Below are 11,548 nucleotides of genomic sequence, written 5' to 3' on the forward strand. Positions count from 1 at the left end.
GTATTTTTGAGTCCCATCTGCTGCCAAATTAGTCTAGTCATATTTTAATGTCCCTGTGGATTCAATTTTGGCAGGCCAGATATATCCAGATACTTGCTCATTTCTTCTGTTTTTCTTTCAAGTTTTGGCGTGTGGTTTTTCACAATAACCTTTAATGATAAATTGTGTCATTATGGTATTTTGTGTAATTTCAACTTTTCCACCTCTCTTCTTTTGTATGTGCTCATCATTTTTCTTGATTTGTCAATGGAGTTTGTTGATTTGGTTCATTCTTTCAGAGGACCAATGTTGCTTTATTCATCTTGTCTCTTTTTATTGCCTCTATTTAATTTATGTGGCCTCTGATCTTCCATAGTTAACTGAACTTTGGATTTGGTTTCTTTTTGTTTTTTAAAGCATCTGACATATATCATTAGCTCGATTGTTGGAAATCTTTCATTTTGGGTGCAGCGCATACACTCGCTGAAATCTAGTACCCCATGCTCTTTCTTTCTTTCTACCTTCTTTTTCTTGTTTCAGTGGATTATTTCAAAAGACCTCTTTTCAAAATTATATATATTCTTTGTTTGTTGTCATTTATTGTTTTGGGTTTCAACATTAGTTATTTGTTGTATTGTGGTTTGAATTTTCATGTTTTACTTGGTTCTTTTTCTGACTTCTGAAATTCCCCAATATCCTGCTGAAGCTTCAGTCACTGTATTGGGTCAAATTTGGTTTGTGAACCACTTATATGTAGAGTCAGTGCAGTAGAATATACATGGTGTTGCAAAGATTACAAGGTGCAAGGGTTTCTGACCTTAAGCCAATTCAAATCCAGACAGTGCACACACACACACACCTTTTTTTGAATGGCTCCTAGCTACAGAACCCTGGGGTTTACTTCTTTAACATGGGGGAGGAAGTGGGGACAGAGCCTTCACTGCAGAATTCTGGGGTTTCATTGGTTGATGCTGAGATATTTTCTAAAGAATTACTACTTTGAAGATTTCAGATGTCGTATCTTCAGTAGGCTGAAAGCATGTGAGGATTTTGAAACTTTCCATTTAGTGAGAGTGCCAGCATCCACAATGATAGTGTTTGCTAGAACTCTGCCATTCATTCTTACACGTGTAAAGGCAGAAGTCCTCCTGGCCCTCCATGAATCCTAGCTGAATTATGCAAGATTATTTTATTCACTTTACTGTGCTGATGTTCCAGATCTTTTATCTTAAACGTTTCCAGTTTCTCTATTGCTCATGTACAGTGTTCTGTCATAGTCATTCACCTGGAAATGTAATTCACAAGTGTTACTTTTGTGCTTCGATGTGAATAAAAAGGTGAGTGCTGTGGACATCTGTTTGGCCAGCTTGTCTTCACTTTTATCTCATTATTTATAATGACCTTAATTATACCGTAATTTAATAATATTATTTTGAGCAATGTATCACTGAGTATCTATGTACAAATACATTTATTTTTGTACAAGTGGAAGATTTCTTTGTAAAAGTGAAAATAAAAATGTTTTTAGTTTTCGTTTTTATTAATACTAATTTTTAGTTAGCATATGGAATATAGGTTTCATGGGTATTGTTTACAGTTACACCCCATATACCCCCTCAATATCTTCTTGCTCTTATTGCTAACCCCTTCACACTCCCCAAATAGTCTCACTTAATTTACCATGCCTGCTCTCATTATCCCCTCTTATTCTCCCCTCTGATCTCCTTAGACATTTGCGTCCCTCTTCATAGTTACCATTCTACTTTCATTCTATGAAAGTAGATTGTATTTCATCATATGAAAGTACATCATATGCATATATGTCTGTTCATAATTAGATATAATTAGATATAGATTTCACATATGAGAGAAAATACAGTATCTCTCTTTTCTGCACTTGGCATTCATTACAGATGAATAAAATGGAGTTGTGCATATGTGCCACATTTTCATTACCCATTCACTTGTCCATTGACATCTAAACTGTCTCCACTTTCTGGCTATTGTGAATAGTGTAGCAATAAACATGGATATGCAAGTGTTTCTATGATATATTGGCTTATTTCTTCACTTAAAGGTAATTTTGCTGCATATTGCAATCTTGTTGACAATTATTTAATTTGGAGGTTTAAGATACATAATTTTGTGCTTTCCTGGCTTTTATGGTTTCTGTTAGGAGGTCTGAAGTTATTTTCAGCATATTTATGTTTGTAAGTACCTTAATTTGATTTCCATTGCTGTGATAAAGACCATGACCACAAGAAACTTGGAAAGGAAAAGGTTTATTTCAGCTCTTGATTTATCAGGAGTTTATTTCAGTCTGTCACCAAGGGAAGCCAAGGCAGGAACCCGGACGCAAGAACTGAAGCAGAGACACAGAGAAAAGCTGCCTTCTGGCTTTCCCTTCATGGCTTTCTCAGCCTTCTTTTAACATCCAGGACCACCTTCCCAGGAATGCACTGCCCCCTGTAGGCTGGATCCTTCCACATCAATTATCAACAAAGAAAAGGCCTCACAGACTAGTGTACAGGCCAATCTCATACAGGCATTTTCTTAATTGAGCTTCCCTCTTCTTGTACGACAACAGTTTGTGCCAAGTTGACAAAAAAAGAAAAAAGGAACAAACTCTGACTATCACAGTAAGCATTTTTTTTGTTGCCCATTTTCCCCCTTTTATTGGAAATCGATTCTTTTCTCACATACCATGTCCCGATTATAGTTTCCTGTCTTTACTCCTCCCAGTTCCTCCCCTCCTTGACTCCCATCTGGAGCTGCTCCCTTTATGTCTCTAATTAGAAAAGAAGAAGCTGCTAAGAAATAATAATCAAATATAACAAAGTAAAATGTAATAAGGTAAAACTATCACATCAGAGTTGGACAAGACAAACAAACAAAAGAAAAAGAGTCCAAGAGAATCAAAGACCCACTCATTTGCCCACTCAGTACCATAAAAAAAAAAACTAAAGTGGAAGCCATAATATACGCTCAGAGGACCTGGTGCAGACCCATGCAGGTACTGTGTAGACTGCCTCAGTCTCTGTGAGTTCACATGAGCTTTGATCATGTTGATTTAGAGGACCTTGTTCTCCTGGTGTCCTCCGTCCCCTCAGACTCTTATACTTTTCCCACCTCCTCTTCTGCTTTTATGGGGTTCCCTGAGCCCTAAGAAGGGGGATTTGATGAAGACATCCCATTTATGGCTAAGTGTTCCAAGATCTCTCACTCTCTGTGTGTAGAGATCTTGGAACAGTGTAGGTGTTCATGTACAATGTCTGGCAGTAGGCCTCTGTATTGTTCCCATATGCCACAGGAGGAACCTTCTTTTATAATGCTTGAGCAACTGATTAAGGAGTATAGTACAATGTCATTAGGAGTCATTTTATCAGTACTTTTTTTTAAAAAAAAACCACTGGTATTTGATTTTATCCTAGGTCCCTGGGCTATCTAGTCTAATCTCTGGTTCTTGGTCACCCAAGGAGTGCCAAATATGTGTATCAGGTTTTTTTGGACCGTCAGCCTCTAAATCATGACACAGAGACTTATTATTAACTATGAATGCTTAGCCTTAGCTTAGGCCTGTTTCTAGCTATCTTTTTTCCCTTTAACTTAAATTAACCCATTTCTATTAACCTATGTGCTGTCCTGAGGCTCATTTATCTCATCTATGTATCCTGCTTTCCTACTTCCCCAGGGTCTGGCTAGCTAGTCCTCAGCTGGCTGGCCCCTTTTCTCTCTGCCTGCCCATCTTGCCTATTCCTCCTCTGCCTAGCTATTGGCCATTCAGCTTTTTATTAAAGCAATCAGGCACTTTAGGCAGGCAAGGTGAAAACGACAGCACATCTTTACATAGTTAAACAAATGCAACATAAACAAATACAGCACATCTTCACATAGCTAAACAAATGCAGCATAAACAAATGTGACACATCTTCACATAGTTAAACAAATCTAGTCCACAACAGGTAAAGGTTATATCTCATAGAGGGCTCTTAAGTCAAACCAGAGATTGGTCAGTTACTCCCACAGGTTCTGTGCCACCATTGCCCTAGCATAATTTGCAGGCAGGACAGATTGCAGAACAAAGGTTTTCGGGTAGGTTTGGTGTTTGCATTTCTCTTCTGGAAGCTTTGCAGAGTTGTACTGGTATCAAAAACACTAGCACATGGGGGTGAAAGCTCTACGTAGGCCCAGCTCTTCCTCTCCATGTTTAATGAATTTTGCATATGTTGTCTTCAGCAATGGGGCCTTGCTGTCAGTTCATAGAGAGGAACCAATTCCCTTGGCAACAGCCTTGGTTGTCTAAAGATTCCCATGAGACCCCTTTGGCCAGCAACTCAATTAGATGTAACTCAGTCCTGGTACTGGTAGCTTCATTGGGTGACAAGAGATAGCCAGTTGGGACTCTATCTCCCCTACTATTTGATGATTTCTTTTAGATTGCCTTCATATATGTACATATTTTAGGAAGATTCTACTGTATTAGGTTTCCATACTACCCCACAAATAGCTCTTAAATTTAGCTGTCTCTCCCTGTGTTCTCTTCCTAGTCTCTGTCTGGACTTGATCCTCCCCATTCCAGGCCACCCCATCCATCCATAACTATCTAGTCGATGTCACTTTCCTAAAGAGATCTATCTGTACACTCATATCCCCTTACTCTATATCTACCCTCCGTGGTTCTACAGATTGTAGCTTGCTTATCATTGACTTAACAGCTAATATTCACATATAAGCAAATATATACAATATTTATATTTCTGGGACTAGAATACCCCCCTCAGGATGATTTTTTCTAGTTCCTTCCTTTCACCTGCAAATTTTGTGATGTCTTTTTTTTTAATAGCTGAGTGATACTCCATTGTGTAAATGTACCACATTTTCTTTATCCATTAATCTGCTAAAGGACATCTAGGTTGTTTCTAATTTGTGGCTATTATGAATAGAACAACAATGAACGTGGTTGAGCAAGTGTCCTTGTGGTAGATTGAAGCATCCTTTGGGTATATGCCCAAGAGTGGTATAGCTGGGTCTTGAGGTAGATGGATTCCCATGTGATTGAGGAACTGACACAAGGATTTCCACAGTGGCTGTATAAGTTCGCACTCACCAGCAATGGATGAGTGTTCCCCCTACTCTACATCCTCACCAACATTAGCTGAATTGTATTTTTATCGATTTTAACTGATCTGAGGGGTGTAAAATGGAATCTCAAAGTTTTGATTTGCATTTCCCTAATGACTAAGGATGTTAAACATTTTTTAAGTGTTTCTCAGCCATTTGAAATTCCTCTATTGAGAATTCTGTTCAGATCTGTGCTCCATCTTTTTTCTTTTAATTTTTAAATATAATATAATCTGAATACAGTTTCCCCTCCCTTTATTCCTCCCAGTTCCTCCACACCTCCTCTTCCACCTGACCCAATCTTTTTCTTTCTCTTATCAGAAAAGAACAGGCTTCTAAGAGATAACCACAAAACATAACAAAATAAAATATAATAAGAAAAAACAAAAACCATCATATCAAAGTTTGAAAAACCAAGCCAAAAGAAAACTAAAAATGTCCCAAGAGAAGGCACAAGAATCAGACCCACTTGTTCACACACTCAGGAGTCCCATAAAAGTACTAAACTGAAAACCATTGTATATATGCAGAGGACCTGGTGCAGAGCCGTGTAGGTCCTGTGCATGCTGCTTCAGTCTGTGAGTTCATATAAGCTTTGCTCAGTTAGAAGTTCTACTGGTGCTCTTTATCCCATCTATCTCTCCTACTCCTTCCACCCCCTCTTCTGCAGGGTTGGTTCCCTGCACTCTGAGGGGAAGAATTTGATGGAGACATCTTGTTTAGACCTGTGTGTTCCAAGGTCTCTCTCTGTGTATGTAATGTTTGGCTGTGAGTCTCTGTATTTGTTCCCATCTATTACAAGAGGAAGCATCTCTGATGATGGCCAAGTAAGGCACTGATCTGTGAACATAGCAGAATATCACTAGGAGTCATTTTATTGATACTTTTTTTTAGACCAGTAGTGTTTGGTTTTACCCTAGGTCTTTGAGCTATCTAGTCTCTGGTTCTTGGTCACCCCAGCAGTGTTGGGTATGGGTTCCATCTCATGGAGTGAGCCTTAAGTCACAGCAGACATTGGCTGGGTGCTCCTACAAGTTCTGGGCCCCCATTGTCCTAGTGTACTTTGCAGGCAGGACAGATTGTAGATCAAAAGTTTTGTGATAGAGTTGGTGTTTCCATTACACTTTCAGAAGCCTGTAGAGTACTTTTCTGTGTCAAAGACACCAGAACATGGGGGTAAAGGTTCAATGTAGGTACCAGCTCAACCTCCCCATGTTCAGTGAGTCATGTGGTATACCCCATTTTTAATTGGTTGTTTCTTTTTTTCTGAAAAAGTAAACTTTAAATTGAAAACAAATCATACACAACTTCAGATTCATGCTAAGATCTCCCACTTGGCCTTTTCCAGACAAATCAGTTTTCCATTGAATTAAAACAAACTGAAGATCTGTCCACAGTGGACATAGAACCCAGTCCCTTTCACAGGCAAATACTACTCAGGCTTGAACAATGTCTGTGACTTGAGTGACTAAGCATGAGGTTCAGGATGCCAGTTTCTTTATTAGCAGATACACTCTGGAATCCACCTCAAATTCATGTAGGTGGTTGGCATTGCCCTGAAGCCTCATGAGCAAGCCCCCACAGGACACATATGCAGATAAGCCTGTTCCTACTTCAGTAGAGGTATTGTCCCCCTCAGCCCTGTACACTTCCCCATACATTACATGCTTAAACTGGTCAGCCCTAGAAGGCCTATCACCTCAGGAGTGGTAATCACCATTGTCTTAGTTAGGGTTTCTATTACTGTGAAGAGGCACCATAACCATGACAACTCTTATAAAGGAAAAATAATTAATTAGGGTAGTTTACATTTTCAGAGGTTTAGTCCATTATCATCATGGTGTGGCATGGTGGCATGTAGGCAGACTTGGTGCTGGAGAAGTAGCCAAGTGTCCTACATCTTGACTTTCAGGCAACAGGAAGTGAACTAAGACACTGGGTATGGTTTGAGCATATATGAGACCCCCAAAGCCCACTTCTACAGTGACACACTTCTTCCAACAGGCCACACCTACTCCAACAAAGTCACACCTCCTAATAGTGCCATTCCTTTCGGGGTCATTTTCTTTAAAACCACCACAACCATCACCCAAAGCATCATCTTCATACAAGGTACTAGTTTTGACCAATTGGAACTTGTCACTTAAGTCTACAGGGTAAATCTGAACATTGACATCTGAGTTAGGTCCATCCTGAAAGATTCATACTCACAGTTCTGTCGAGATAATCAAATTTCTTGTCTTCTGGGTCAATGTCTTTCACATAAAAAATCTCCTCGAACAGGATGTCCACCACGGTGAGGGGCACAAAAGCTGCAGAGGTGCTGAGTGCACAGCCACCACTTGGGTTATTTGTCTTCTTGATATCTAGTTTTTCAGGATCTTTATATATTTTGGCTATAAGCTCTCTATTTAATGTGTACTTGGTAACCATCTTTTCCTATTCTGTAGGCTGCTGCTTTGTTTGAATGACAACATCCTTCACCATGCAGAAACTCCTCAGTTTCATGTGGTTCTGATTAATAATTGTCGATCCTAGTGCCTGAACTGTGTTCTTCTGTTCAGAAAGTCTTTTCCTGTGCTAATGAGTTCAAGGCTATTTTCCACTTTATCTTCTGCCAGATACAGTGTATCCAGTTTTATGTTGAAGTGTTTGCTCCATTCGGAGTTGAGTTTTGTGCGGGATGATAAGTATGAATCTATTTACATTCTTCTATATGTAGCCATTCAGTTTGACATGTACCACTTGTTGAAGATGCTGTCTTTATTACAATGTGTCCATAAGTGTGTAGATTTTTATCTGTGTCTTCATTTTGATGCTATTGATCAACATGTCTGTTTTTTGCTAATACCACACTGTTTTATTACTATAGTTCTGTAAATACAACTTGAAATCTGGATTGTGAGGCTGCTAGCAGTTCTTTTATGATTCAGGACTGTTTTATCTATCCTGGGTTTTTTTTGTTTGTTTGTTTTCATGTTTCCATATGAAGCTGAGAATTGTTCTTTCAAGTTCTGTGAAGAATTGTGTTAGAATTTTGATGGAAATGGCATTGAATCTGTAGATTGCCATTTTTATTATGTTAATCCTACTGATCCATGAGCCTGGGAGATCTTTCCATCTTCTGATATCTTCCTCAATTTTTTTTTATCATATATGTCTTTTACTTGCTTGTTTAGAGCTATTCTAAGATATTTTATATTATTTGGGGATATTGTGAAAGAGGTTGTTTCCCTGATTTCTCTCTCAGTCCATTTGTCATTTGTATATAGGAGGGCTACTGATTTTTGTGAGTTGATTTTGTATCCAGCTACTTTGCTGAAAGGGTTTATCATCTGCAAATAAAAATAATTTGACTTCTTCCTTTCCAATTTGTATCCTCTTGATCTCCTTCAGTTGTCTTATTGCTCTAGCTATGACTTCAAGTACCATATTGAATAGGTATGGAGAGAGTGAACAACCTTGTTCCCGATTTTAGTGGAATTGCTTTGAACTTATCTTCATTTATGTTGATGTTGGCTACAGGCTTGCTGTAAACTGCCTTTATTATGTTGATGTATGTCCCCTTTATCCCTAATCTCTCCAGAAATTTTATCATGAAGGGGTGTTGGGTTTTGTCAAAGGCCTTCTCTGAAGCTAATGAGATGATCAAGTTTTTTTTTTCAGTTTGTTTACATGAGGAATTACATTTATTGATTTACATGTGTTGAACCATGTAAATGAATCCTACTTATTATAATGGATGACCTTTTTGATGTGTTACTGGATTTGGTTTGCAAATATTTTATCGAATATTTTCACATCTATATTCATAAGGGAAATAAATCAGTCTGTAATTCTCTTTCTTTGTTGGGTCTTTATGTAATTTGGGAATCTGGTTAACTATGGCTTCAAAAAATGAACTGAGCAATGTTCCTTCTGTTTTTATTGTGTGGAATAATTTGAGGAGTATTGGCATTAACTCTTCTTTGAAAGCCTGGTAGCATTCTGTGCTAAAACCATCTAGCCCTGGGCTTTTTTAGGTTGAGAGACTGTTAATGACTGATTCTGTTTCACTAGGTAGGGTTATATGTGGTGATATATTGCTTGTAATCTAGGAAATAAAAGCTTGCCTGATGATCAGAAGACAGAGTTAGCCAGAGAGTTAGCCATAGATGTCAGGCAGTAGTGGTGCATGCCTTTAATACTAGCACTCAGGAGGCAGAGGCAGAGATCTGTCTGGATCTCTATGAGTTCAAGGACACGCTGGCCTACATGAGATTAATCCAGTCTAAAAGAGAAACAGCCAGGCAGTGGTGGCACACACCTTTAACTCCAGCACTTGGGATCACACACCTTTAATCCCAGCCCTGGGAAGGTTGAGACAGGAAGTGATATGACTGTGCAGAGAAAGGAATATAAGGCAGGAGAAGACAGGAACTCAGGTCCTTTCAGGTTCTTGCTGGCTGAGGAGTTGGTGAGGTAAGAGGTGGCTGCTCTGCTTCTCTGATCTTTGAGTTTTCACCCTGATACCTGGCTCTAGGTTTTTATTAAGACCAATTAGGATTCATGAAACAGTTATAGGTCTATCTAAGTTGCTTATCTGATCTTGATTTAACTTTGCTAAGTGGAACCTATAGAAGAAATTATCCATTTCTTTTAGATTTTCCAATTATGTGCAGTAAAGGTTCTTAAAGTATGTCCTTAATGATTATTTGGATTTCCTTGATGTCTGTTGTTATGTCTGTTGTTATGAGCCCCTTTTCATTTCTGATTTTATTAATTTTGATATTCTTTCTTTTATTTGGATAAGGGTTTGTTGATCTTATTGATTTTTCACAGTGAACCAATTCTTTTATTGATTCTTTTACTGTTCTCTTTCTTTCTACTTTATTGATTTCAGCCCTGAGTTTGATTATATTTTGCCATCTACTCCTTTTGAGTTTCTTCTTTTTGTTCTAGAGCTTTCAGGTGTGCTATTAAGTTACTAGCATAAGTTTTTTTTTTTTAATATAAGCACTTAGTGCTATGAATTTGCCTCTTTGAACTGCTTTCATTGTGTCCCATAAGTTTGTGTATGCTGTGTATTTATTTTCATTCAATTCTAGAAAGTCTTTAATTTCTTTTGCAATTTTTGTCTTGATCTATTTTTCAAAGTAGAGAGTTGTTCAGTTTCCATGAGTTTGTAAGCTTTCTGTTTCTTTTGCTGATATCCAGCTTCAATTTGTGGTGGTCAGATAGGAAGAAAGTTGTTATTTCAATTTTCTTCTATCTATTGAGACTTACTTTGTGGCCAAATATGTGGTCAACTTTAGAGAAAATTCCATAAGGTGTTGAGAAGGTATATTCTTTTGTGTTTGGGTGAAACATTCTGTAAATATCTGTTAGGTCCATTTGGTTTATAGTGTCTGTTAACTCCAGCATTTCTCTGTTTAGTTTTTGTCTGGATGACCCATCCATTGGTGAGAGTGTGATATTGAAGTTTCCCACTATCAGTTTGGATGGTCAATATGTGATGTAAGCTGTAGTGGTATTTCTTTTACAAACATGGGTGCCCTTGGGTTTGGTGAATAGATGTTAAGAATTGCAGTGTTCTCTCGGTGAATTATCCTTTGGTGAGTATATAGTGTCCTTTCCTATCTCCTCTGATTAGTTTTGATTTGAAGTCTATTTTTCAGATATTGAAATACCTACACTGGCTTGCTTCTTAGGTATATGTACTTGGAATATCTTTTTTCTCTGGGGCAATATCTATTCTTTATATTACAGTCTGTTTCTTGGAATCAACCAAAGGATGGATTCTATTTCAACATCTATTCCGTTAGTCTCTGTCTTTTTATTGGGGAATTGATATCATTGTTGTTGAGAGATATCAATGAGCAGTGTTTATTTTTTTTCTTGCTATTGTTGTTGTTGGTGGTGGTGGTGGTGATGGTGGTGGTGTGTATGTGTGTGCTTCCCTTCTTTTGATTTTGCTGGTTTGCTGGTCTGAGATTATTATTTGTTCCCTGTCTTTTCTTAGGTGTAATTAACCTCTTTAGGTTGGAATGTTCCTTCTAATACCTTCTGTAGGGCTGGATTTGTAGATAGATATTGCTTAAATTTGACTTTATCATAGAATATCTCATTTTCTCCATCTATGGTAATTGAAAGTTTTGCTAGGGGTAGTATTCTGGGCTGGCATCTATGGTCTCTTAGAGTTTGCAGCACATCTATCCAGGCCCTTCTGGCTTTTACAATCTCCACTGAGAAGGCAAGTATAATTCTAACAGGTCTACCTTTATATATTACTTGGTATTTTACCCATGCAGCTTTTAACGGTTTTTCTTTTTGTACACTTAATGTTTTGATTATTATATGCTAAGGGGATTTCTTTTCTGTTCCAATCTATTTGTTGTTCTGTATGCTTCTTGTACCTTGGTAGGCATCTACTTCTTTCATTAGAAAATCTTTTATGATTTTGTTGAAA

The 11,548-nt window shown here is 38.0% G+C and overlaps 1 pseudogene; it reads right to left on the reverse strand.

The window, feature by feature from the left end:
- Positions 1-6,581: 6,581 nt before the first annotated feature.
- LOC102924716 (DNA-directed RNA polymerases I, II, and III subunit RPABC3 pseudogene) lies at positions 6,582-7,533 on the reverse strand (annotated as a pseudogene).
- Positions 7,534-11,548: the final 4,015 nt, after the last annotated feature.

This window comes from Peromyscus maniculatus, chromosome X (assembly GCF_049852395.1).
Source record: "Peromyscus maniculatus bairdii isolate BWxNUB_F1_BW_parent chromosome X, HU_Pman_BW_mat_3.1, whole genome shotgun sequence".
NCBI classification, from domain to species: domain Eukaryota; kingdom Metazoa; phylum Chordata; class Mammalia; order Rodentia; family Cricetidae; genus Peromyscus; species Peromyscus maniculatus.